This window comes from Lolium rigidum, chromosome 2, assembly GCF_022539505.1.
Source record: "Lolium rigidum isolate FL_2022 chromosome 2, APGP_CSIRO_Lrig_0.1, whole genome shotgun sequence".
NCBI lineage: Eukaryota > Viridiplantae > Streptophyta > Magnoliopsida > Poales > Poaceae > Lolium > Lolium rigidum.
In genome coordinates, this window is record NC_061509.1 from 252,741,671 (window position 1) to 252,763,882 (window position 22,212).

Genomic DNA, 22,212 nt, shown 5'->3' on the forward strand with positions numbered 1-22,212 from the left:
CCGCCATTTCTCACTACATATAATGTAGCCCGGCTTGGCCAGTATGCTACAATCTCTCATCACTCTCTCATGGCTTCCACCGCACCCACTCTAACCTACCAGCAGGTGGAGGAGCTTTGCGCCTCGAACTACCCTTGCCCTCCGGGCTACCGCGTCCCTGGCCGGCCGGAGCCTAAGCGCCGGCGGCGTGCCGGTCCCTCCCGTCCCTCGTGGTACTGCGCGCCGGCGGCCATCACGAACCACTACTACCTCGACCTCACGCCGGAGCAGCGGATGAATCCCCGCCGGCATCCCGATAACCAGCATACTTGGGACGCCTTCTTCATCAATCGGCGTGAGAGGGCGCTCGCCGGGTATGAGGAGGACGGTCCGCCTCCCGGAAACTTCCACGAGGCCGGCCGTCGGCTATGGTGGTACGGCCGGACTCTCGCAGAGCGTCATGGACTACATCACGGCCGGCGATATCCCTCGCCCGCGCTACCCTCGGCTCGAGCCACGAGCGCCGCCCGACGACGAGCGACGACAAGCAGCGACGACGACGCCGGCAACTTAGAAGGCGACGACTACCAGCACAACGGCGGCGGCTATGAAGACTACGAGTATGCATATTATACGCCTAGGCAGGAGTATGACTAAATCACTCCAAAATTCATGTATGCAGGAGTATGACTTAGTCGTCACTCCAAATTTCCTATATGCAGGAGTATGACTTAGTCACTCCAAATTTCATGTATGCAGGAGTATGACTTAGTCACTCCAAATTTCATGTATCATCAGTGCTATCTCGAGTCAATTGAATCATTCGAAAATGGACACCAAACACATCACGGGTAATATAATTCACATGATTCATTCAACAAAGTTTGGTACAATAAATTATTACACATCATTTCTTCCCTTGTGTCCCCGCTTGCTTACGATTGTGCCGTATCCATGGAACATCCTCATCATTTAACTTAATGCTTGGGTCGGTGTTCACTTTGAAGGGCGGAATTTCAGCAAACATATTATAATCTTCTCGACATGTCCGTCTTGTCCTCCACTCCCACGATGTTTCTTTTCCCCGAAAGAACAATGTGGCGCTTTGGATCATCGCATGATGTACTGATCGTTTTCTTATCTTTCTGTTTCCTCGGTTTGCTACTCATGTCCTTCACATAGAAAACCTGAGCGACATCTTTCGCTAGGACGAATGGTTCGTCAAGATAACCAAGATTGTTGAAATCCACCATTGTCATTCCGTATTGCTGGTCCACCTTTACCCCACCTCCTGTTAGCTTGAACCATTTGCACCGGAACAAAGGGACCCTAAAGGAGGGTCCATAGTCAAGTTCCCATGTCTCCTCTATGTAACCATAATATGTGACCTTTTGCCCATTCTCGGTTGCTGCATCAAAGCGGACACCACTGTTTTGGTTGGTGCTCTTTTTATCTTGGGCGATCGTGTAAAATGTATTCCCATTTATCTCGTACCCTTGGAAAGTCGTTATAGTCGAAGATGGTGTCTTGGCCAACATGTACAGCTGATCTACAACCTTATTGTCACTCATTAAATGTTTTCTCAACCAACCGCCGAAAGTCTCCATGTGGGCCTTCCTAATCCAGGATTCAGGCTTCCCGTGGTTGTCCGAGCGTAAAATATTCTTGTGTTTCTCAAAGTACGGAGCCACCAAGCTGGAATTGGTCAGAACCGTGTGGTGTGCTTCAGCCGAGAATGGCCGTCCATACATATCATTGATTTCCTTCCGATCGTGCCTTTTCCACTTAGTCTCCCTCGTGCCGCGATTGAGGAAGACCAATCGGCTTAAGGTCGGGAACAAAGTCAACACAAAACTCAATTACCTCCTCATTTCCATAGCCCTTGGCGATGCTTCCTTCCGGCCTAGCACGGTTACTGAACATATTTCTTTAATACTCCCATGAACCTCTCGAAGGGGAACATATTGTGTAGAAATACAGGACCGAGAATGGAAATCTCATCGACTAGGTGAACCAGGAGGTGCGTCATAATATTGAAGAAGGATGGCGGGAACACCAACTCGAAACCGACAAGACATTGGATCACATCGTTCCGTAACCGTGGTAGAACTTCTGGATTGATTACCTTCGAGAGATTGCATTGAGGAATGCACATAGCTTCACAATGGCTACTCGAACATTTTCCGGCAGAGCCCCTCAAAGCAATCGGAAGCAATTGCGTCATAATCACGTGGCGAGTCGTGAGACTTCAGGTTTTGGAACTTTTTCTCCGCCATGTTTATTATTCCCTTTATATTGGACGAGAATCCTGACGGGACCTTCATACCGCTCAGGCATTCAAAAAAGATGACCTTCTCTTCTTTGGTCAGAGCGTAGCTGGCACGACCTTGAAACCGTTCCGGATGCAGGTCATCATGGTCTTTCAAACTTTGCTGGTCCTGCCGTGCTTCCTTTGTATCATTTGACTTCCCATACACGCCCAAGAAGCTTAGGATGTTCACGCAAATATTCTTCGTAACGTGCATCACGTCGATTGCGGAGCGGACTTCTAGGACTTTCCAATATTCTAGCTCCCGTAATATAGATTTCTTCTTCCACATGGCTACGTGCCCGTCAGCCTCCCTTCGGAACCGATTGTCCGCCAGACCCTTTCCAAAGATGACTTTCAAACCCTTGACCATATCAAATACCTCAGCACCAAGCAGTGTTCCGCAGGCTTCGGCCGGTGATCCGCCTTGCCGTTGTAATGCTTGCCTTTCTTTCTTACTCGGATGACCTTTCGGAAGAAATCGACGATGCCCAAGGTACACGTTCTTCTTACAATTTGGCAAATGTACACTTTCGGCCTCATGTAAGCAGTGCGTGCATGCATTGTATCCCTTATTTGACAGTCCCGAAAGGTTACTAAGAGCAGGCCAATCGTTGATGGTTACGAAAAGCAACGCTCGTAGGTCAAATTCCTCTTCTTTGTGCTCATCCCACACACGGACACCAGGTCTGCCCCACAGCTGTAAAAGCTCATCAACTAATGGCCTTAGGTACACATCGATGTCGTTGCCGGGTTGCTTCGGACCTTGGATGAGCACCGGCATCATAATGAACTTCCGCTTCATGCACAACCAAGGAGGAAGGTTGTAGATGCATAGAGTCACGGGCCAGGTACTATGGCTGGAGCTCGCTCGCCAAAAGGATTCATGCCATCCGTACTTAGACCAAATCTTATGTTCCTTGCGTCAGCTGCAAAATCTTTGAACTCTCTCGTCGATCTTTCTCCATTGCGTTCCATCTGCGGGGTGTCTCAACTCCCCGTCCGACTTACGGTCCTCTTTGTGCCATCGCAACAACTTGGCACGCTCTTTGTTCCCGAACGGACGTTTCAACCGTGGTATTATAGGAGCATACCACATCACCTTGGCGGGAACCCTCTTCCCGGGTTTCTGGCCCTCAACATCGTCACCAGGGTCATCGTCTCCGATCTTATAACGCAATGCGGTGCATACCGGGCATTCATTCAAATTCTCGTATTCACCGCGGTAGAGGATGCAGTCGTTGATGCATGCATGTATCTTCGTAACCTCTAAACCTAGAGGGCGGACAACCTTCTTTGCTTCGTACGTAGTGGCGGGCAACTCGTTATTCTTTGGAAACATATTCTTCAACATTTTCAGCAAGTTTTCAAATGCCGAGTCAGCTACACCTGCCTCGTGCCTTCCATCTCAAGCAAATCCAAGTGTGCAGCCCAGCTTTTTCAGACCATCATCGCATCCGGGGTACAGCGCCTTCCCGTGATCCTCTAACATGCGATCCAAATTCTCCCTCTCTTTTTCAGTTTCGCAGCGTCTCCGTGCATCAGCAATGGTCCGACCAAGATCATCAACGGGATCATCACGTGCCTCTTCTTCACCTTCCCCTTCACCTTCCCCTTCACCTTCAAGCATCCTCCATGAAAGTATCACCGAAATGAGCAAGATAGTTTTCATCGATGAAATCGTCCCCTTCTTCATCATCTTCCATTATAACCCCTCTTTCTCCATGCTTGGTCCAACAATTATAGCTTGGCATGAAACCGTGCCGAAGCAGGTGCATGTGAACATCTCTTGAGGAAGAGTAACCCTTCCGATTCTTACACTTAACACATGGACAGATAACAAAACCCCCCGCTTGTTCGCATTGGCCACTACGAGGAAATCTTTCAAACCCGTACTCGAACTCGCCGGAGAGTCGGTTACCGTACATCCATTGCCGATTCATCTGCATTATTATAATATAAAATATATAATTAACCATCATGCATTTGTTAAACTAACTAGCTACAAACAATATAAATTAAACAATGAACTACACACACATGCATATTTTATCAATGACACATCAAAGGTTCAAGTTGCTAACCGCGATCGAGGAGGAAAAAATAAATGAGAAACCTCAAGTGTGGCTCCAACACTTCATATCATGTTTGTTTCATGCTCTTGGGGCATTTCATCAAACACCTTATGTGCATAAGAGGAACCAAAAGCAAACCTAACACTCACTTGTGAAGTTTGTGAAGAGAATGGCTCCAAATGGCTAAGTGTTGGCTGCTGGATGGGTATATATAGGGAGGGACTTTAGTCCCGGTTGGCCTGGCCAACCGCGACTAAAGGCCTTCGGGCACTTTTAGTCGCGGTTGGGCTGGCCAACCGCGACTAAAGCCCCCACGTGCACCAGCTGGCCACCGTGCGCCCGGGCCCAGGCTTTGGTCGCGGTTCGCCACACGAACCGCGACTAAAGACGCCATTAGTCGCGGTTCCTTTACCTTCGCGACTTATGGGGCTTCCCGGAAGCCTGTTTTTCCACCAGTGATGGTTGCTCTGTAGAGGAACCATAGACTTTATGGAACATAAAAAATTATAGATACGTTGGAGATGTATCACCGACTTAGAGTAAAATTTGGAGTTTCCATAAATATTTCTCTAGAGGTCTGTTTTAAAAAAAATTACTTGCATGCTACGACCCAAAGATAATTTCAAACGAAAAAAGTTACAACGTGAAAGTTGCAAAAAAATATGCCGATGATGTTTTCATATATGGAAAATGAAAATCCGAGTTCATATACCACAAGAACCGCCTCGTCACAGAAGGTCTAAAACTGCACCACTGGAGCTCGAAAGTGGATGACGGGATTGACTATAATTCTTGACATATTTGATGGATTCAATCATAGGCGCCGGTTCTCTGAATTTAAATAGTGAAAACTCTAGGTTCTAGAGGTGCCCAAGAGCTCTTGGATAAAGGGGCAGGATCATGTGGCCAAGAGATGCATTGCTACAGTCTATATAAGAGGGTAAACCCTAATTTTGGAAGTTGATATCTACAGGAGGGCTCATCTACAACACCAAGGAGGTCCAAGAAACAAGGGGCAAAGGGGCGGTGCTCCTCTAGGGTTGGCCGACACTAGAGCGCCTTGCACAACCGCTGGCGCAGCCACTCTGCACCGCCGCCACTCCTCCTTGTTGTGGCCGCCTCTCCTTCTTTGGGAGGCACTTCTTCATCACCATCTACAACACCGCTTCATCATCTCCCCACTATAATATCTTGGAAAATATGATGTGTGATGCAATATATTAGTTCTCCATAATTTATTACGTTTCTATGTCTAATTTTGGTTGTAACTTCTTCATGGCAATAGTTAAATAGTTATCTTTGTTGGTTGCATACATGTTTGTTATATTCTTATGAATTGATGCATGGGTGCAAACATATATTGGCGAGGGAATGCATATGGTCATCACTATTGCATGTAACTTGGAGGAGGGCCCACATGAATGAAAAATATATGTCTAGGTTTTTAGCTTGCATGTCTATTAGGCGATATACTAACGGGGAACTTTAAAGTTAAATCTGTGGTTTATTTTCTGTCTTAATATTCCCTTGTGTGAGCACAAAAGTGATATTCAAATCAATCGCTAGTGGCCAAATTGCGCGTGTACACATCTGCTCCTATTTATATGGCTGCTCTGTAGAGGAACCATAGACTTTATAATTACTAGATGATACCCCGCGCGTTGCAGCGGGATCTTTTAGATAAAAATAATTGAACTCCAGAAATGTTCAAATCTCATAAAAAATAATGTTGCATAACTTGTACTAAATATCTTGTATGAAAAAATTTAGTAATACCAAACAGGAATGAATCCATGTTTTCATGCTAAAAGAATCGTCCAAATGTTGCATTGGTATTTTCCTCACCAACATATACATGATGATGTAAACACGAGAAGCTTGCGTGTAAACTGAATGAAATAGTGTTTCAAGTGTACATCAATATACTAAACTGAATTGGGTTTTCCCTCATCTCTAAAACACTATATTTATAAGATATTGCAATCTTAGGAGAATCCGTGCAAGAAGAATATGCACGGAGCATTCAAATAATTGATACTTTGTCTGGCCAAGCTAAAGTTAATCTACTAAATTAAATAGTGTGTGTGTAACTCACAGCCTGGCGTATATATGTGTTTATAATTATATGAAAAAAGCAGAAGGAAATACGTGTTACTATGAGAACACAAGATATGTTACTGAATCTAGTGGTAGAAAAAAAAGGAGGCTAGAGAATAGATGATTGATAATTTTCCATCGCTCCTTTATGTAGGGTTTGTTTTTGGTTTCAATTGAACCAAGTAGAAAAGCTCCATCGAAGTAGACATATAGCTAGCACTTCGCAACGCTCACCCTGCATCACGAATAGCTGCATTTAGTTCCTGTGGCTTATAAAACACAAGCCTTGCTTAATCTTCCCTATGGGACAAAAGAGCATAAAACAAAGTTGAGAGTCAACCTCGAAAAAAAAAGTTGGGAGGAAGTGACTAAATGTGTAGCAATTTACCTTGGTTATAAAGTGTTATCAAGAAATATATCTTTTGTCATGAGGGATAGCTGAAACGACTAAATGTGTAGCAATTTACCTGGTTATAAAGGCAGAACACCACATCACCTTTTTGCAGCAACACCCACCAGATTACTGTGAGATCAAAAGAAACTGAAGTGTACCAGGCTACTGCTCTCCAGCGAGCGGAGAAAACCCAGAAGAGCAAAGAAGAATTCATGGCTCAACGCTGGCTCACTATGAGATGTCAACTTGCATACCTTCTGTGGATACATGACACTGTATATGCCGGTTAACTGGGGCCTGCATACATTTTCTTGCAGTTCATGTTTCGTCAGCTAATATTGTGTAGAACTGATGCTACAGATAAACCCATCGTCGAGTTTTCAAGTTGATGTCATACATATTTTGTATCTTTGAATACTCATAATAAAACTGAAACTCATCAAGATGGTTGTAGCATGGAGAGCACCTGACCTTTGATTGTCTGAGAAAGTTTTGGAAAAGGGGAGAGTGTGAATTCCGAATCTACTACTCTGCAAAAAGGGAATATGACATCTAGCAAAATTCAGATTACATGTGGTACAAATAATTACCTGAAACCCAATAAACACATGAGTGAGGGCTCGCCTCTGGTCTGGTGGAGTTACGCTGACAGATATTTGATCAGCCACGAGCGCAAACGTGTACTCAGGAGTCAGGAAGATACGATGGGATAGATTCCTGTAAGAAAGTTTATGGCATCCTGCAGAACGAATTTGTGCAGAAAAAACGTAGAGTCCTGATGGAGGAGTTGGCTGAGCAAGCCGAGAGCATCCCAACTGGTGGCAACGGTGGTGACAGCCTCCATATCCAACCTGCAACCCTTGGTGGCCGTGGCTGCGAGTCGTCTGCATATTACCGGCATGGTCATGATGGAGGCATAAAAAGGTGAGAAGGGGGTGGGTACGTTACTGGAAGAGAAGTATTTAAGGTATCTTAATCACAGGTCTTTTATGGCTAGGAAGCTGTGTAGGTCGCAGCAACAGCGAGCACTACCAGAGAAGACGAACAGTGTACGAACGGAAAAAGTAGAGATAATAATGTATAAACATAATTTCTTTATGATGTGGTGGATGACATGGTGAATGATGGTGTAAGGCTTGCATGACTTGGCAAGTTAGGATTGGTCAAGGATGTTTGATGAGGTGGATAGGCTGCATGTGAAGAGAAATGGGATCACCTATTAAGAATAGAAAGATATCAGAAGCTAATGCAATTTTTAATCATAGCCTTAATTAATTTCTCGCTCGCACATGAAAATGGCATGGGGGTTTAAGTATAAAGTTCGTCATTTTTAATGCCTTGTTTACCCATAGGTAGATAACATGGATGTGAATGCACACAACATATATAACTCATACAAAATTTTGTGTTTAATTTGAATACAACTAAAACGAATGAAATGTCTATTTTCATAGAATGTTTACTCCCTTGTGTTACACTTGCTCACACCTTTTCTCCACTTTTAGATTCAAGATTTCTAGTTTAATTAGTCTAATTAAGTTTTATAGTTTCTAGTTGTCAGCGTTAAGAAATTAAAACCTTGCATCTTTTATTTATTACATTGCATAAAATGTCCCATAAGATTGATGTAGGGTCTTATAGACTAGATAGTTTACCATCAGCTTCTCATGGGCACTTTGGAACAATGGGTTCCTGCACTTAGGGAATATCAACAACATAGTTTTGGCATATTTATCAGTCACTTATTGAAAGCAAAAAAGTTTGCTCGAGATGATGGTGATCCAATATTCAGTAGCATCGACATTCAACAACCATACTTTAGAGACATTATTTGATTCAACTCAAATTAAATTTAAATTTCAAATTGAGTGATCTGAAAACAAAACTAATACACATTCTAATCATACAATTCAAAGAAAGTGTACGTACATTTACATTTTCTAACAACGACAATGATACATAATCTTTTTTCTAATAAAAGAGTTGCAGATATGTGTTGCCCATGCCGAAGATGAAACATTGTTGGAGATTTCTACCGGCAACAACCATGTTTCTCGGTATGATGTATAATAGTATTTTCGCTTTCCGTTATCTAAGTGCGTGCTTAATTACGGATGACCGAACCTCCACCTCCATGAAATGTTATAAAAAACATACCATAGTTGATCTAGCCGAATCACATCTCACATTTATTTTACGGCTCTAAATAATATGATTATTTTATTTTATGTTCAATTATGCGTATGTATAAATGAACCGGTTTTACTTTGTAGCTTCATGTCTTTAACGTGTGTTGGTCCTAGTTGTTAGATTTGGGAAATAGCTTGTCTTAGTTGTTTAATAGGACTCTAATGTTCAAACATAGATATTTCGTTTCACCTTCATATTCAACACAAACTCTACAGCAAATGTGCCATCCAAATGATGCTTTCGAGAGACACCTTAATTTAATTTACTATATAATAAATAGAAGATATTTCTACCAGCATATGCATTTTGCATAGCAAGATTAATCGAGATATCAACACCAGACAGTTTAAAAGAAGTAACGGCTTTCCAACTGGTGAATAAGGATGTGGGGAATCACATCACCAAACTCCCAACATATACCGAATTATGAAACAAATCAAGCACCAATTTATGTTCATTGATAAAATAGGTTTGTTATGATTATTGCTATGTTCCTCATGCCTCTCACTCTCACTATTTTTTATAGCTATTTTGTCTTGCCAACATTGTCATATAAAGCTTAAAATCCGCTCCCGATTGTGAACACTCATCATGTTATGCTCCTTTTATAATCGTGGAATGGGTTTGTTTCAATGCATGCATCGGCACATATTCTTTCAGAGTCTGCGAAATTATGATGTTGTTGCAAGAGGCAACATAAAAAATCACCACAGAATGTGTCATTAGCACATATATTTGCGTAACGAAATTCATTATTATAAGTTAGATAGGGAAATGAATGTACATCCAACTACAATATTCAATATTGAAAGGAAGTTGGTGGTTGTGGTGGAACGTTCTTGCTTTCTCTTTGTGCCAACGTCCTCCTTGTCTCTCCGATTTGTGGCAACTGGTGGCCACAAGCCATTCTGTTCAGCCCACATTTTTCTCATTTGCGCTTTCTGTGCTTCAACTTCTCAGCAAATAAATTATGAAAGAATCTTTGGTAGCAGGAGTTCAACTTCTCCTAGTTCAGGTGCACTCATTTTGATATGTATCCCAAGGTATGTAAATGGTAGCAAACCAGATTCACATCTAAAAATATCCTTGTATTGTTGTTTATCATCATCCGCTTTCCCAAACAAAAAATTTCAATTTCATGAAAATTAATCATTAGGCCTGATAGTTGCATATCGTAAAATGGAGACTCCCTCATGAACAAGATGAGGGATTAGTCCCCCAAGTTGACTATCCACCTTTGTTCTAGCAATGAGAATGGCCGACCTATATGCAACAATGTCTAAAAGGAGATGAGAGATCTTCCTGCCTTAGGCTTCATTTTGGTTTGGAACTCGTGGTCAATATCACCAGTGATCCTAACACCTACATTCACCTTGCACAAAGTCTTCAATCCATTTACACCATATTGAATCGAAGCATTTCATATGCACCGCTTGTTGCAGAAACGACCATTTAACTTTATCGCATTCATTCTCGAAATCGATTTTAAATAAAATTCCATCTATTTTCTTCCTATGAAGTTCATGGGTGGTTTCATGAAGAACAACTACCCTTCTAGACGTCGTCCCTGCATAAAACCAGTCTGAGTAGGTCTAATCACGTTATGAGCTATCCTAGTAATGTGGCTAGTTGCTACTTTGACGAAAATGTTGAAGCTTACATTTGCAGGGTAAATAGGTCTATATTGTTGTATTTGTAACGCATCATGTTTCCTGGGTAAAAGAGTAATGACCCTAAATTCAACTTGAACAGCAATAACTCTCTTGTTTGCAACTTGATAAACAAAGCCATTAAATCAACTTTAATGATATCCCAAAAAGTGATAAAATTCCGCTGAAAACTCATTAGATCCTGGCGTCTTATTATGCTTCATTTGAGAAATCGCATCGAACACTTACTCCTCATGAAGGTCGCTGTAGAAATGCAATTCTCATCCTCAGACGTGCTTCCGTGGTCGGTCTTGATTTTTCTTTTTGACATGGAACAACTTCGATACCATTACCTTAGCTAGGTAGACTCTCTGGCCACAATAACTTTTACATCATCTGGTACATAATCTGGCCACAGCAGTCGTACCTCGCTCTGGTTTGAACCAGGAGCATCTAGCTAACAAATCTGCAAAACTATTACAAGATCTAACCACATGGGTCACTTTGCAAGAAATAAAATTTAGCTATGGGAAAACACGCATATCACGAAACTGTATTCCCTCGGGTGAACGATAGTAATCAGTACTTTGCAGTGTACGACCAACAATTGTTGAATCATTCTCAACCTGGACGCTTCCCATACCCCATTCCACTGCCGTATGCAAAGCTTCTGAACATGCTATGGCCTCTGTCTGCAACGCACTAGCAACCCACTGAATTCTGCCTATTCCGGATCCCCAACCTCTTTGTCTTGTCACAGCATTAAAAGCTCCATCCATATTAAATTTAAGAAACTCTCCATTCGGCTTCTACCACCGCTGGGCGTGAAACGGTACTACATTTCATCCATGTGTTAGATGATAGGCCCCATCCACTAGATGCGGTACCACTCCTTCAATTTGGCAACCTATTTTTATACGCTCAATCATGAAAACTACATGCCGGTCACTATATTAAATAGCATGGGCCACAATGGATAACCTTGTATTTATCTCTTTTTTGTTTCCAAATCATTTTCAACATCGGAATTGACTTTAATGTTAACACCACCTCTAGTTACAAACTTATGGTTCAGAACACGTACACCATTCATTTTAGAAGCTTCCATTTCCACGGTTCGTTGAAGGAAATACCATTTAAATTTGTCCTGTATTTTCAAAGTTAATTTTTAAAACAAGCACATATAACTTTTTGATTCATGGACCGCTTCATGCATGATTACAACATCATCTAGTATGTATCTACCTTGTATGAATGATACTTCCATGGGATGGACAACATGGATTGGAATACTAGATGTTCCCATAGGATGGACATGGATTGGAATACTGGGTGTTCGGTGATTCTTGACAAAATCTTCACATAGGTGCAAAAGGATACGACGGTGATTGTGCTTGCAGTGTAGTAATGATTCACTAGCCCAAAACTTTCCCTGCCGTAGTACTACTACATCTACCAACATCTCCTAACCTTCCTTGCTCTTCTTATTCCTCTGCAGCCACCAACGCTAAGTAAGCAGAAGATTAAAATCTTCTTCTCATCATCAAGAGCCAATATTTCCTATACCACTTCTTTTACATCCTCAAATATACTCATGCGTTGACGCAAATCTTCCATTCCAATATTCCTCCACAGCTGCTTGATTTCTTTGCATTTCAAAAATAAATGTGCACCATCCCCATTTAGCCTGTTACAACACACACATAGTGTTTCACACTCCCTTCCTCTCCTTTGAATATTAACCATTAAAGGCCAACTATTATGAGCTAGACGGCAAACAAATTGTTTGATCTTAGGCAAACAAGGCAGATCTCAGATTTTTGTCCATTGAGTTTTTTCCTCCTCACTCCTAACCGATGTACTAACATCAGCATCTCTGATTTGCAAATATACTCTGTATGCTGACTTAGCTGTGAAAATAACGTTAGTATCAAAATGCCATTCCGGGAAATCTTCAAAATCATTATCATAGTACGTAGAATAGCACGAAGCACAATCCTGGTATAATGTCACAACCAGTGTATGCGTTGTGTACTTGTATCTCGTTTATGGGCCCTTGTGGGTCGTGGGCTGTGGAGGTCGCTGGTGTCTTGGGCTTGAGCGTGTTGGTCTGTACCTGCCATGGTTATAAGACAGTGAGAACGCTTGAGTGGGCAAATCCTATTCGCCGCCATTAGCGTGCCTTAATACGCCGCGCACGCTAATGGGACGAGCTGGGCCGCGGCCCATTATTTCGTTGTTGTTTTAGTTCTTTCAGTTTTAGACACTTTCGGGTTTTGCCGTTTTTTCTGATTTTCTCTGGTTTCTTGTTTTCTTCAGTTTTGCGTTTTCTCTTTGTTCTGAACATTTTTATCATACTTTTAAATATGAGTAATTTTTTTGAGAAATTTTTTTAAAACAAATTTTGTTTGTGAACAAAAATGAATATGAACAGAAAATAATTTGAGAAAAAAAATTTGTTTACAAAATTTGTTTCTGAACAAAAAAATTCAAATTTTTTTCTAAGCAAATTTTTTTTGAACAAGTTTTTATTTCTGAACAAAATTATTTTTGCTGTCGAAGGTTTGAGCCATTGGGCTACAACTTGTATCTTGTACGTGTTGAAGCAAATACGCTACTACTTCTTTTGGGCAGCCCAGAAGGTCCTCTCAATCTAGCTCCACACACCGAGTCTGAATTTTGTGATCTTGGCAAAGGCTCTCGAGATAACTGTAAGTATGGAATCTAAAGTCTAAATTTAAACGGCCAGCAGATATATCATGTGCATTGAAAACTCTAAGTACCCCAACCCATGAGACAGATCTAGCGACCAACACAACACCCACCGGAAAGATAAGAAAGTCTGGTGATCACTATGTTCCCCATGCCTGTCACGCCTACAAATTTTGGTAGCTACAATGTCTTGCTAACATCGCGTATGAATCCCAAAACTGATGCTTTGTTATTGTCTAATACCCACATGATAGTTGTACAAGTTATTCCCATCTTCCTCTCCTTTATAAGGAGATGAGGTGCATGCTTGGTTTAATACGGGTAGGTCACAAGAGCTCATGTTGCGCAATAGATGATAGAGCTGCAGGAATTTAATTCGGTTCTCGAGTGCATATGCTCCTTCCATAAAAAAACATATTTCTAATTGTTAAAAAATTATAGCGAAATTTTTTGCATGTATATCTCGATAACCTATGTTCGTTCGTATGGTTTCGTGAAAAAACGATATTTTTTATGTTCAATGTAAAAAAGATAAAAATATGTCTCACAAAAAGCCTTATTTCAGCATCAATTTTGTTTTTTTACACAGCCCAGACGACAAATCGATTTTTTTGTAGAAAGACTCTGTACACACATAATATGTGAAGTGGTACACGTTAATTTTTCGTTCGAAATTTTTGACATTTTAAAATGTATTAAAGATGCATTTTAAAATAAAGGGAACATTTGCACCGAAGAACCAAAACATCACTCCCAGCTACGGAAATGTCAATAATTCTTACAGGTGAAATAATACTTAGAAATGTAAACGAACCAAAAGAAAGGAGGGCAAGCCCATCAAACTACTCCCTCCTTTCTAAATTGGAATTCCTATTAGTTTTTAAGTAAAATTCAAACTTTAAGAAGTGCAACTATATGCATAAAAATTATCAACATCTACAATTTTGAATGCTCATACTATGAAAATATATTTCATGACGATTCAAAAATATTGATGTGGTATTATAATTGTTAACATTTTTATATAGTTAATCCAAATTTAAATTTATTAAAAATACTAGTACAAATGCCCGTGCGTTGCCACGGATCAATAAATTTTATTTCTCAATGCATATAATTTTCACAACTTACTATCAAAATTCAGAACAAATCACAATGTACTACAATATGATAATAACGAACGCAATAACAAGATATCATTGTTGCATCTGTGTGGTCGCAAGTTCCAGGTCTTCCTGTTTTTCTTCGGCGGTAATTCTCACACCTGTGTTCTGGACCGTCGTAACTATCAATTAACAACCTCTCCTTTTGGATGTATTATTGTCTCACCAAACGTGGATGCTGCAAACACATGTATAACTGAAAGAATACTTATTTTCTGATTAGTTCAAACAACACTTTGATATTCATAAATATGCGGAGACAACCCTAGATCGTAGCTTTCTATGTCAAATATACAAAAGGGGATTAGCAAATCTTCAATAATGGATAGGGTAAAAAAATCCGGCAGGCGGGTGGTGCAGATGCTAATTTTAGCTTCCTCAAACCTCTTCACCACATCCACACCAAAGAAAACTTAGGTGAAACATGGTTGCCATCGTAATTTTATTGAACGTTGTGTATTGGTATGGCCCGCTCAATTTTGTTCTTGCCACACATGTTTAAACAGATACATATGAAAATTATGTTTATAGACAAAGATAGCCATAAAATATTTCCAATTTTTTTGGTTTTGACTAAAATATAGTTTGATAAAAAAATACTAATTCCATATCATATGAACGTCGCTTGTATCCTTTTATGACTCGGCTTACTATGATTGTATCTCCCAAGATTGTCTTGGCATGTCTCCAAGAAAAACATGTGACTGCGACTCCGCAACGTGCATTGCTATGGTACCAAAAGAGCGAGTTAATGACATCATCTCTCTAGTAATCTAGATAATATTAGGCTCATCAGTATGATGTTAATGTTAAACCACAACTACTTAAAAAATGCTTGTAACTATGAAATCCACACTACACATTATCAATTTTATACCACTTAACACACGTTGAGCCAAGGTAAATCTAGAAAAGGCGGGACTCTAAGTTCATACTCCGCAGATTAAAAAATCAATTTTCAAGAAAGAAAAATGATAGCATAATCACAATACATCTTCACGGTAATAATATGTATACATGATAAGAGAAGACCATAAAACAAAGACAAATGATCTCACTTTTCATACAGGATGTAAAGCTCAAACTGAAAGAATCTGATTCTCAACCCAAGTACCACAACTACGTTGCTTCAACAACTGCCTTAATAGCTCGCAGGCGTCAGACACTTGCAAATACAAAAGAGGACAGAATCAGAAGGTAGGATCGCATATAAATAAATATCAGGAACTTCATCATCCACCGCGCAACTTGGCCTTCGTATTTCCACACCCCGTCTACTCTTATCCTAGGCTCTGTTAGCTTAACAATGTATATGTAAATGTCAACCGATCACATCAAGCCAAACTTAATAAAAATGTTTTTTATTGTGGTGCAAATGAATGGGGATGACTCTGAAGAAAAATAACACTCATTTACTTTCTGAAAGAGATAGTGCCATTTTGTGTACCATATAAAGAGTTCATCTCAAAATTAAATCAATTTGGCTCACATATCAATTCATGATACCTTAAAATATGGTGGCATATAAAGAGTATTTTGTCTGAATTCTTAATTTTCACCTTTCTTAGTCGGTTGCGATCTTGTTTCAAGAAATTTCGCCTTTCTTAGTTGGTTGCATTCCTGTCTCAAGCATCTTGACATAAAACTATGCATACACTTTCATGTTTCAAGATATGTTTCAGATGTTAACAATATATTAACATAGAAAAGTTTCTACAAGACAACTTTTTTAACTGGAAAATTATAAACCATTTGTGTGATATGTAATAACTCACATGTGGAGGTGAATCTATTATGAGAACGGTTACGGAAGGCAATTATCACAACCATGTATTTGGGACACTTATTAGGACATCTATTTTTTAAATAGTCATTTCTGCATTTGAAGAGTATTCTAAATCAGAAGAACATGGAAGGTAAATGAAAGGCTCTTAACCGACCTACTACAGGGCAATACAAGCCTAAGCATACTACTAAAATCAGTAACAAGCCCAAGAGCATTGTTACTATGTTTGTTATGCAAACAAAAATACCCGAGCTATTCTCTAGACCCGACATATCATACAAGACAAGCAAAGGAAATCCATGCTGAGGAGTGCACTGTTTAATTTGTATATAAAAATAAAGCATTGGATCAGGAAACTATTTAACCAATAAGCATAAATAAATATGATTGCAAGAATCTAATTCAAATGAAACATGTTACTCTAATTATCTCACGGTATCACATAATGAAGTTCAATGCATTACTTAGTTCCATTTTCTTCAAAAAGATCTGCTTTGACACCAAAATAATTATGTGACAAAATGCTTGGAAAATAAAATGAATTAGTTGGCGCATCAACATAACCTTGTAGTAGAAGATTATTCTCATCCCTGTCATGCTGCTATGCAGCAATGTTTTTCTTCTGCTTCCCGATGCATCAATTATCATGTTGATTGATTGGTTGGAAAAGAGAAAAAAGATCACATCATGGTTAAAATTAGAATGGCATCATCTACATGCCATCTTAACAGTACAGAAAAAGCTTAATGTACTAAACTGAAAATTCCAAAACAATAGCAAGATATGTAATTTTTAGATAATTGCAATAGAATTAGCATGGATACTTTTAAGACAGCGGCATACATGTGTTCTGGACATTTTCTACTACTCTAATCGATGCCAGCCGCAAACGGTTAGTTTTCTTATTTGGTGAACTTACTATAACCCAGTGGCTGAAATTCAGACGGCTCCATCTTACCAAGATGGGTAACCAATACCATATTATAACTACTATATTAAACTTGAACAACTTCGATTTTTCTCATAATTTTGGGAAGATTTGGGAATTAACATCGTGGTGTGCAGTTTGGGGATGCGTAGCGTTTTCATGTTTCTCTGGTGTGGCCCTAGCTATGTGACCTCGCCGCTTTGACGGGATATCTCTTCTCCTCGCGTCGCGACCTGTCTAGAAAATCGGCTCCCCTTTTTTCTCCCCCAATCCCTCCCGTTTCTTGCACCAGAAACCCTGTAGCGACACTCCATCCACACCACGGCGGCCAGAGATTTGTGGTGGCAGGCAGCGAGAAAAGAGGTGGTGACCGGCGACACGGTGAGCGGCTGCCGGCGGAAATAGAGGAGGTGGCGGATGGCCGGTGGTTGGAGGGGATGCAGCAGCTGGACGTGACGATGATGGGGAGAAGATCGTTGATGGCTTCGACGCCAAGCAGCAGCAGCAGCCGGTCAGTGCCAAACTGTCAATCCTCCTCAGTCCTCATCCTCGCTGCTCTCTCAACCCCCAAAAAATTTCTCCAAATTTGGATCTATTTCTCCAAATTTTTCCCGATTCCCCCTCATCTCTAATTAAATCGCCCAAATTCCTCCGATTCCCCCATCTTCTTCGTGAGGCAACAATCAATCGAGAGTTGCCGATTTCTGCACCCGGAAATGAGCTCCAGATTTCGTATTTGAAAGCAATCTCGGTTCATACTGCTTATATGTATGCGTATGTGCTAGCTGATCCGGAGCTGGTCGGTCAGTGCTTAGCCTTAAAATCAATGACACCAATGCAATGTTTTCCCCACTGCCGTCCGGCCAGACGCGCTCTCCATCTACAAGGTAGAAATCATAATGCAGTTATGCTTCTTTCCTTTCTACATAAAACAGTAATGGATGTCGTCTCTAGAAGGCCATGTAGCAACATGAGTACTAATCCTTGATTTTGCCTTTCAGCTGATGGTGCGCTGTTGATAGAGGAAGAAGAGTAGAGGATGGCCGTTGATAGAGTAGAGGAAGAAGAGTAGTTTATCGTCAGCAGTCTCGACAGAGATGAAGCGGTACAGGCAGATGGTAGCTACCTCCTCATTTCCTTTCTGCAGAAAACAATAGTTTTGGTTTCTAATCTACAGCATTCCCTTCAATGGGTATTTGGCTATTTGTATATGCATGATTCCTCTTGAAAGAGTCAATTGAAGTGATCATAAAAGTAAGGCTACAGTATGATGTTTGCATCTGCTTTAGTATTTTGCACCAAATAAAACACTGGAACTTTCCATATTAAGAAGTTTAGCTGCTCTATTTGCATCTTGCGAGTCATACGTAGTGCACAAGTCTTGAGAGTCCATGGTAGTGCACAGGTTAACCAAATTATATTGCAATGTGTATTGGACTGCATTAGGGAACATCACCGTTGATAGAATTTGTCTCGATTTGCCTATGGTTGTATTCTGTAATTTTAGAATAAATTGTTGTATAATATCCAACCTATGTTATCATAGATATCACATTTGCTTGCTTCTTTCTCCCACATGTCGTTGGCTATATCAAATTTGTACCACAAGTCCAACTTGCTGCATCCACCTCCATTCCTCTGTGCTCTACTCGCCGTGCATCCCTAACCGAGTCTCTCAGTGGTTTGTGGTCATAGATTAATTCTACTCCCTGCTTCCTTAATCTTCCATCTATTTTCATGTGCATATCATAGGACATATTCAGCTATCTTAATATTTATTTTAGATAAGGTTTTCCTTTTACAGAATTTATCACTTCCCTAATGTATATGCTTTTGCTATTTCCATTTGTGTTCCATGCATCATCCCAATTTTTTGCATGCTCTGGTTGATCAATTAGGCTAAAGACTGAGACATTTTCATCTTTATTCAGATTTTGCGGATGGCATTTCACAACTGAAGAAACATTTCCTTTTTTCCACAATACTTCTTTCCCTAATGGTAAAGAAATTTACCGTGATTATCATTGTCTCTACTGTAGGCAAATTTTTGGATGATTTAATCATTTATCACCTTGCTTATGTATATTTTCTTTTTCCTATGACTTTCCCCTTCTTCATACTCCTCTTCTCGATTTATTTATCAACTTAAGTTGTTCCAGTTCCCGACTTGCAAGATACATCTTCTCATCACATTGTTTAGCTTGTGATTTGGGTTACTATTTATAAGTATCGATGCTAAAAATATATGCTTGCAGGGAGATTGGATGAATAATCATGAAGACTTGCCTACTGAAAGAATTGTTGCCTCGAGTATACCAATTGAAAATTCTTGTGCGTGTTGCTCGCACCTAGGAATACAGGGATCAAGCCACTCAACAACAATTATACGAGCTACATTCTATTGTCGTTGACCAAGAGGTATCTTCGATAATTGACTTGGCTTGCTTAATGTCAAAAGCAATATGTAACCATCTACATCTATTTGTCAACAGAAATATTAGCCGACCGATTAATTTTATAAACTTTTGTCATATATAATCATATCTTCTCTTGGATTATTGGCATTTTTGTTACTTAGTCACATCATGAGTATTTATGTTTTCTCTCTCTGTTTATTCTCCTACTGAGAAAATTCACGTGGTGTCAGTGAAAATAGATGTCGACTGTGGGAACAAACCTTAGTCTCATGTGAGCATACTAAAAATGTATATAGTCTACTACTTATATCTTAATGATGTTTTTGCTCAGTTATTTGAAATCTTGTGTGCTACACTTTTGAATTGGTGTTCTTTTGGTCTTAAGATGCTATGAGGATTCCATTCTTAGTGTGTAGGTTTTCATTGTTTTGCATAACCCATGCCATTCCTTACAAAAGTTTAGATGTTGCTACCTTAGTGTGTTCTTTGGCGTGTGCAGAGATATGATGATCTTCACCGCATGAATAATTGTCCTGTTATTTCTTCACGTTGCATACCATTCATGCTCATATGCATTATTTGTCAGAAAAATTTCTATCCTAGGCGCTTTCTCCTCTGATGACGCACATTGATCTATAGTCGCTATGATAGCACATTGACAGGCTGGGAGCACAAGTTTTTCAAAAGGTGCGACCTAAACATTTTGGTTAGTTCGATGTTTTAAATAATACAGTATGTGTGCCCATGTTGTACATGCATTTTTTTTGGATTCAAGCGCATTTTGGTCTTCAACAGATCCTGATTGCTGAGTTTATGGGGAAAATACTTTTCTTTTGGACTTAGATGGTTACAGCATCATGTGCAGGTTAAGGAACTTTGGTATAAATTAAAGTTCAATGAATTCTAAATGTAGGTGATTTCCTTATTTTACTTTAAAAAGTTTTATTGATATCACCCGGTCATACTGTTATTTTTGTAACATACCCGCATTTAACTGCAACATTTGAAAATAAAGAGGGCATTAAGCATGTGGCAGCATATATTTGCTAGAAGGTAATACATCTACCTATCATCATCTGATGAACACATCGTATATGTTTTTCATGCACAACTCCCTGTATTATCTGGTTTGGCTTGGTGGTTCTTTCTCTCATTTTCCAATTCACACATTAGGATAGAAAATAATAATTATCCCATTTTGAGTTAAGGATTTGTCTAAACATGAGAATCCACTAGGAGGTTGAACTTAGATGATTGCCTATGTGTGGATCATCTCTAACTACCGATATCCCTAGGGCAGAATACAAGTAATATTATTGGTGTAATGAGTCCAGGGCACGCATTGAAAAATTCTTCCTTGAAAAACCATAATGATCTTGAGATATTCTAAACGGTGCACAAGCAATTAGATCGTAACAGATTTCCATATTTGGGTGTAAATGGTCAATGCATTTGCGTCTCTGCACATACTCCTAAGATATTTAATTTATGGTGAACCAATGAACCATATATTCTTGGTATGTTAAACAGTTTAGAATTCTTATCGACATGCAAATGCAGATTAAGACTGCTTGGCCCCTCTGATGTTGTAGGAGTCGGATGCTGTTATGTTATCTAATTTTTCTTTTGAGCAACAGGTACAAATAGCAAGATATAAACTTAATCATGCATTATACGAAATATTTGCCAATCTTTTCAAATAGTTTCTTGAACTATAAACATGTTTTTGTTGGTTTCGACAAGAAATTATTCTACATTTCAAAAAGCAAGCACATATTTGATGTGGGGATCCCGAGAACTGCACAGTTGCCACTTAGTTAAGATGTCTCTAGAGGGTTTCGGAGCTTCAAAAATACATAGCTGCCTCTGAAGTGCAAATATTGCCGGTGTTCTTTTGTTGACACTATATGTTCCCTCAAGCACACGTCTCTTTATATGGATATATATCATTTCATACTTATGCATTTCACTAATGTTTTCTTTGGTTGTTCTTTCTCTTAGGGCCGACTATCTACGAGAAGTATCAAGTTTGTTGCACCTTTTTCACTGGAGGCATAATGTATGAAGTTAAGATGGAAGAACCATGTATCAGATGTTCTGTTTTCTGTTCTTTGTCTGCCAGTGTGTTGGAGACCATCTTCTTTTGTTTCTGTTATCTGCACCATGTATTGCTATATGAAGTTGCAATTACCCAATGCATCAGAGTCTATCCTCTCTATATCCTGTTTTTAATCGTTTCAAGAAACCTATTAGAGCTCGTTTGGTATCCAGGAATTCATTTCATTTGTAGCATTTTGAAATGAATTCATGCATTCATTTCATTTACATTGTAATTCCAGAAATAGACACTTGTTTGGTTGTCACAGGAATTGCAAATGACAATAGAATTCAATGTTGAATTTGTAAATGACTTCCATGTACTAAAATAAAAACGCATGCATCACGTGATTGCAACAAGTATTTCTCATAACTTTTTATCCTTAAAACATTCTACAAAATACCGAAACATAGATC

General features: G+C 39.8%; 1 long non-coding RNA gene across 4 annotated transcripts; it reads left to right on the forward strand.

Moving 5' to 3' along the window:
* Positions 1–18,311: 18,311 nt before the first annotated feature.
* On the forward strand, positions 18,312–21,909 carry LOC124693278. Of its 4 annotated transcripts, XR_006999944.1 has the most exons (4): positions 18,317–18,399; positions 19,213–19,280; positions 19,537–19,699; positions 20,285–21,334. It is a non-coding gene; the product is annotated as an uncharacterized LOC124693278 (long non-coding RNA). The 4 variants fall into 4 exon arrangements; XR_006999943.1 differs by lacking the exon at positions 19,213–19,280 and having other exon boundaries at positions 18,312–18,399; XR_006999942.1 differs by having other exon boundaries at positions 19,213–19,699.
* Positions 21,910–22,212: the final 303 nt, after the last annotated feature.